The sequence below is a fragment of the Erythranthe guttata genome, chromosome 14 (genome assembly GCF_056151865.1).
Source record: "Erythranthe guttata isolate IM_541 chromosome 14, IM_541, whole genome shotgun sequence".
NCBI classification, from domain to species: Eukaryota; Viridiplantae; Streptophyta; class Magnoliopsida; order Lamiales; family Phrymaceae; genus Erythranthe; species Erythranthe guttata.
In genome coordinates this window covers 13,163,627-13,170,631 of record NC_142546.1, presented here as the reverse complement: position 1 = coordinate 13,170,631, position 7,005 = coordinate 13,163,627, and the positions used below count along the sequence as shown (strand labels likewise).

Genomic DNA, 7,005 nt, shown 5'->3' with positions numbered 1-7,005 from the left:
ATTGTATGTGTTGCATGCATACACTTATTCCATGTGCATTTCCACTTGGCTTTTCATTTAGCATTATTTTTAAGATATCTTAAATGAAATTGCCTAGAAGTCCCTCTAGATTATTTCAAGTAACTCCTAATTGCAAAAAGACCCCTCTTCATACTTACTCATTAAGAATACAAGCCTCTTCAATTCTATAAATAGCACCCTCTCCTCTTCATTTCCACGCACCAAAAAATCAGCCAAGTCCCCTTCTCCTTCCCCCTCTCCATCGATCAAAATAGCCCAAAGTAGAAGAAGAAATCTCTTCTTCTAATTCAAGCCTTCTCCATTAAATCTCTTCCTTCTTCTTCTTCTTCTTCTCGTTTTTCTTTCATAAATTCCTAGCTAGGATAGTTCTTCATCTCCAAAAGGAGATTCTTCAACCAAGAAGGTGGGTTTCAAATATATACAAAGCCTTTCAAATTCTCAAAGACCCTAAGGTAAGAATCATGGAATTCTTGCTACATCAAGCTAACATCAATAGTATTTCCTTCTCTTCTCTTTTTGAAAAACTCCCCTTCTTGAGTGTTTGAAGAAATCGAAAGTTTTATGAAAGAAAGTGCTCATAGTATGTTATATTATATATTTAGCCTCATGCATGTTAAGATCCATGCTTGAATCCTTGATCTTTGATGAGAAAAATGATGATGATGTTTTGATATGTTTAATTTCATGTTTAAAGCTTTGCATGTGAGAATCTAGCTCTTGATTCTTGATTCTTGAAAGAAAATAGAAGATTGGTGAGAAAACCGAAAATTTGATGATTATATGCTATGAAATTAATTATCTTGATGTTTATAATGATTGCATGTTAAGATTTACTAATTATGATTATATGTTTAAGGTTTTGATTTGAGGCACATAAGTTGATTGGGTCTAGAATCTTGAAATAGATGGTTATATGTAAAATTTTCAGATTCATAGGTACGGATTTTAACCCATGTTTCACCCACGAGTTTATTTATGAAAACTACGAAATTTTATATGAGGATAGATCTCTCTATTATGGTCATATTGATAGGTGGATTGTAATTTTTGGAGTAGAAATGAATGAGTTATGAATTATTTACCGAAACTGTACAGAACTAGAGTTAGTTTAGAATTAGTAATTAAATCTAATGTTTTCCTCTTTCAAATTTAGTAAGTCCAATTGGATTAGAACGCCAACTTATAGAACTCATCTGAGATAATATTTGACAGTGATTGATACAGTAGATAATTTATAAGAAATATTTGAAGTCCCCTCCCCTGTTCTGAGTTTTAAACTGCACTACTGTACCATTTTACTTATTTATCCTAATTTCCTAAATATTTTCTAAAACTATTTTTCTGGGGTATATAAGACTCCTAAGAGTATATGTAGTTAAAATTTCAAAAGGTTTGGATGAATATGTAAAGCGCAATAAATTTTTAAAGTGACTCCCTCTGTTCAGATTTCAAAACTGTACCACCTTAGAAATTTATTTATATCTCTTACTCGGATAATGATTTTTCTAAACTGTTTCTCGGTGGTTTTAAAGACATATAAAGGAGTATGTAGTAAAACTTTCAAAGGATTTTGATTTGTGGTGCAAGAGAAATGATTTTTCAAAGTTAGGATACCAAAGTTTGATTTTCTTAAGATGACTATTTTTATCAAAGTATGATTTGTGATCATGGTTCTAATATACGAGGTAGGAAAGATAAGTTAGTGATGAAGGTGAAACCTCTAAGTTATGGTCTAATGATCTAAGTTTAGGTATTATGTTGCATGTTATAAGAGAGAATTAGAGTCTACTAGCCTAGAACGGTGTTATGAATCAAGTGCAAGATTTAGAAAAATGATCAATTGATTTATAATGATAAATTAGAATACTTGATTGTTTTCGTATATTATTTGTGATGTTATGTGACCCTTTTGAAATAAAGGTTTATGTATTAAGTGATTAGACTAAAGTAATGCCGTATGTGATAATTTTCATAATTCATGATATGAGTGATATTGATATGCTATGAATGACATGGTTATATGATTATGTGATTACAATATGGTTAAAGTTGAAGAATGCCCTTCTTGGTGCTACTATGTGATAATAAATGTTTATGTGTGTTTATGGAATGAAATGTGAAGTAAAGGTGCTATCTTCTATATGATTATGTGTTCAATGATTTGATTGAAGATGTGAAGTATAATTGTTGTGATACTTGTTACTTTTATGTTTGTTTATTTGATTAAACATAGATAGATCATATAAGCTTCATGTCATTCATTAGTAAGTCTAAGATGCATACATCACGATTTTTCAAAGTTAAAAATGTTTGGAAATTGGTTGTGGATCTAGGTGAATAAGTATGGGATACGGGGGGCTGGTATTCCGTTAGTGGTTGATAGTTGGGGTCCACATAGGGGCCTGTCCACATAGGGACTGATTCACATAGGAATCGGGATTATAAACCACTAACTCGGCTATAGTAAAGTTATAGTCGTGACTATAGTAAAGTTATAGATCACAAGCTCCAAAATACACGGCTTATTGCCGAACTCCACGATTGTTTTTCCAAACGGGCCCAACGTTTTATCATGAAGAGTTTTAAAAGTCTTAAGTCTCATTTTGCATGCATATTGCATATTAAAGTAAAGAAAAGAAGGGTGTTAAGTACCCGACTTTTGAAAGAAATGAAAGGATGTAAAGTATCCTTGAAATATTTTAAAGAAAGGTAAAGGTAAGGTATAGTAAGTGCAAGTTTCGAATGATCGTAAATTTATTATGTGTTCGTGTATGCCTATATATATATGTGTGTATATATATAAATTATGTGTAAAGTCTTTTTCAAAACCTTGTTATTACTTCCGGATTCTTACTGAGTCTTTTTAAAGGCTCATATAGATGTTATCTTGGTGTAGGTAGCTCATGATCCGAATCCGAGGAGCAAAGTTGAACCAAGTCCGGGGAAAGCCGAGGAACCGAGCCGTATGGAATTTATATGGATTTAATTAACTTCTGTCTTGGTACTTAAATTTTTTTAGTGGATTGTAATCCGTAGTACTTGAATATGTTATCGGCAAATGATTTTTAATCCTTATGTATAATATAATGTTTTCCGATTATTCTTGTTCTTTTCTAATGTTGATTTCTTTAGAGCTCCACCACAATCCGAATTTATTATTTGAAGTAAGAAAATGTTTAAAGGAAAATGTGGCACCGAATAAAGAGTGAAGTTGTTTTGACTTAAATCTATGAAGTGTTCGACTTCAAGGGTTTTTTTCAAGAAAAGTTTTTATCGAACAAAAATTGAAGCGAAACACTTCAAGTATTTTCAAAACTAGAGAAAACTTTACCACCTTTCTCTAGAACTTTGTTTCGAAAAACAAAACCGTATTTTTCAAAAGGTCTTCCGCTGCAACTTAATAGAAAAACCTTTATACCATTTTCCGGTATAGAGTATAAAGTAAACGGGGTGCTACATTGTAGTTCGTGTTTTCATGATCATTTTCGCGAATCCGCTTTTGCGTGAGTACTTTTGTGCATGCTTTTGTACTTTTACTTATCTACGTAACTCTATTATCGAGTGTTTTTGTGCACGTTTCTTGATGCGCATTCTGTTGGGTTTCGGGCACGCATACGCAGCGGAAAACAAAAATTTTACGTGATTTAAACCACTTTAAAGCACACAAGTACATGCCCGACAAATTAAATCAATTAATTGCGTACCTTTGCGCTTCCAGCGAAATTAAAAACAACATACATGCTAATAAATTTAACCGAATTTAAATCAATTAACATGCTCGCAATTTAAACCAAATAACATGCTCGCAACGATTTAATCGATTACACATAATCACATAAAATCATACAAACACAAGCATGAAATCATAGTTTAAATTAAACCCTAAAACGAAACTAGGGTTTCGAGTATTTACCTCTTGACGCGTGAGGTAGGAGCGAACGATTCGTCGTGATTACTACGGAAACCAATCCGTAGAATCGGGGCAGCAATGGAGCAGCAGCAGCGGCGGTGTGGCAGCTCACGGCGGCGCGTGTACAGCACGCGCGGTTGTGCGAGGCGGCGCGTGGGGCAGCGTGCGGCTTCGGCTCGTGCGTTGCTCCTCGATTCTTCGATCTACGGTCTTCCTCCTCTCGGATTTCACCTCGTATACTTCGATCTACTAAATCGTGGCACTAGACACGAAGTAGTTAGAATAAAACGGAAAGAAAATAAAGGAGAAAGAATACCGAACAAGAGCCGGCCGAGGAACGGCCGTTTCCGGCGACGGAGCGGCGGTGGTGGCGCGGTGGTGGCCGCGCGGAAGAGAGGGCGAGAGAGAGAGGGTGGCCGATTAGGGTTAGGGTTTTTGTGTGTGTGTGTGCTAGGGTTATAAATCATGTATTTATAGTCCCTAGCATGAAACCCTAGCGGGCTTAAGTTGGACTGGGCCCAACAGCTTAAGCTCGTTAGTTTCTTTAATCGCTCGTATCTCTCAATTCAATGATCGAAAAATTGTAACGATTACAATTTCCGAGTCATTATAATTTTCTCGTCATTACGAGTGCCATCTCTTATTTTCCAACTTTCCAAAAGTGGAAACCCTAGTTCAGTGGACTTTCTAAATTTGGAAACTTCCCGATTTAGAAAGTTCACTAACATGTTCGCTTATTCTTTTCCTTTTCTTATTCTCATTCATAATTCCAAATTACGAATGTTGGACTCAATCATATTGACTTCCAATTATGCAAAGATAAACTATTTTATCTCTGACCGTTTATTCAAAGATCTCATGTGCACGAGCAGTGTGACCCTCGATGGTTCAGGTGTAAGCTAGCCGTGGGCCCACAACTCTTTGTGGTCAAAACTCGTCCCCTTCGAGTTACAATTAAGATGAAGCTCGTTTCACCTTAATCACCCAACGAATCAAGATTGGCGTCTAGCAACTACGCGTCATGATTCCCTAGATACAAATGAAGTGCCTGCAAGAACCTTCAGATATAGTTAACGTACAGTACGGTCCCTTCGATTCATATGTCCCGATTGAACTAGAGGCATTGGTTCATCGAGACCTCTTTATATGTTCAATAACGGTGCGATCGTTCTAAGTGTTGTAATCCTTACGTGCATGACTTAAAGAATCGAATTCTCTAATCATCACTTAGTCAGCTCTGGCCAGAGACTTAGAATGAATACAAACTTTCAGAACACACAGGACATCCAAGACTATTCTAGCGATCGAATCCCCGACTACAATGCACAGACCTCCCACTAGATTTCGGACTGCACGAACACTGGCCCTTGGGATGGTCCTCGGTGGAACTCAGGGACAGGTCACGATACAGCTGGTCCTCTAGTGAAGTCACGGTGATGTCTAGGTCATAAGGACTAATGGTGTACAACTATACCATAGATATCTCTACTCGATTATTGGGAACCACTTAGAGATTTCTAGGGTGAGGGAGTTCAGTGAACTCGTCAACTTACGAGCACCCACTTATGCATGCCGATATCACAATACCGTTTACTGATGAGATGCAGTACACATACACTAAGTGCTAGTCTTAATGGGAAAGGCCGATATCCTCATTAGTGGCGTAACCCTTCGACTAGGAACACGTTTAACAGTTATAATACTTGAGTAAATATCTCACGATCCTAACGATCATTTACTAGTACTTGTAATAACTGTAAGGACTATATCTATGCTTGTGACAAAGGGACAAAGATATAGAATGCCAATGTGTTTTATCATTAATACGAATAAAGGTTCGTTTATTACAATAATAAATACGAAAGACCACAGCCACAAGTTGGCTTGTTGGTCACCTACTCTAACAATCTCCCACTTGACCTAAAGCCAACTACCCATAAACCGCAATCCCATCGACTCTCGATGTTTCTCATGGACCGATCTTGGTAAAGGCTTCGTGAAGGGGTCTGCAACGTTCTCTTCCGAGGTGACTCGTTCTACCTTAACTTCACCTCTATCAATGATCTCTCGGATCACGTGATACTTCCTCAGAATATGCTTCGACTTCTGATGAGATCGCGGCTCCTTAGCTTGTGCCACGGCTCCGGTGTTATCACAGTACAACGGTACTGGATCACTAGCATCAGGAATGACACCCAACTCTTGGATGAATTTCCTTATCCAAGTCCCTTCTTTTGCAGCTTCGGACGCTGCAATGTATTCCGCTTCGGTAGTGGAATCGGCCGTCGTGCTTTGCTTGGAACTCTTCCAACACACGGCACCACCATTAAGCGTGAATATGAATCCAGAATTCGACTTCGAGTCGTCCACATCCGATTGAAAACTAGAGTCAGTGAAACCCTCTAATTTCAACTCGGCACCCCCATAGACCAAAAATATATCCTTAGTTCTTCGCAAGTACTTGAGGATATCTTTCACGGCTTTCCAGTGAGCCGGGCCGGGGTTAGACTGATATCTGCTTGTGACACTCACAGCATACGCAATATCGGGTCTAGTACATAGCATGCCATACATTAAGCTTCCTATGGCAGAAGCATAGGGCGTCCTTTTCATCTCCTCGATTTCACTAGGTGTTTGGGGACACATAGATTTCGAGAGACGAACCCCATGGGACATTGGCAAGAATCCCTTCTTGGATTCTTCCATGCTAAAACGTTTCATAACGGTGTCTATGTACAGGCTTTGGGACAAGCCAAGCATCTTTCTTGCTCTATCTCTATAGATGCGTATTCCCAATACGTAAGATGCTTCTCCCAAATCCTTCATTGAGAAACGTGTGGACAACCATGCTTTCGTTTGCTGTAACATTCCTACGTCATTCCCAATGAGTAGAATGTCATCAACGTAAAGCACTAGAAATATTACTGCCCTCCCACTAACCTTCTTGTATACACAAGGTTCCTCCGGATTCTTCTCAAAATCAAACTCTTTGATAGTTGAGTCGAATCTAATGTTCCAACTACGGGATGCTTGTTTCAATCCATAAATGGATCGCTGGAGTTTGCAAACCTTTT

At 37.7% G+C, this 7,005-nt stretch overlaps 1 long non-coding RNA gene across 1 annotated transcript; it reads left to right on the top strand.

Annotated features, from left to right (window-relative positions):
* The first annotated feature begins 225 nt into the window (after positions 1-225).
* Positions 226-3,121, top strand: LOC148765215 (uncharacterized). Its single transcript, XR_016029857.1, has 2 exons — positions 226-473; positions 2,918-3,121. It is a non-coding gene; the product is annotated as an uncharacterized LOC148765215 (long non-coding RNA).
* The last annotated feature ends 3,884 nt before the right edge of the window (positions 3,122-7,005 follow it).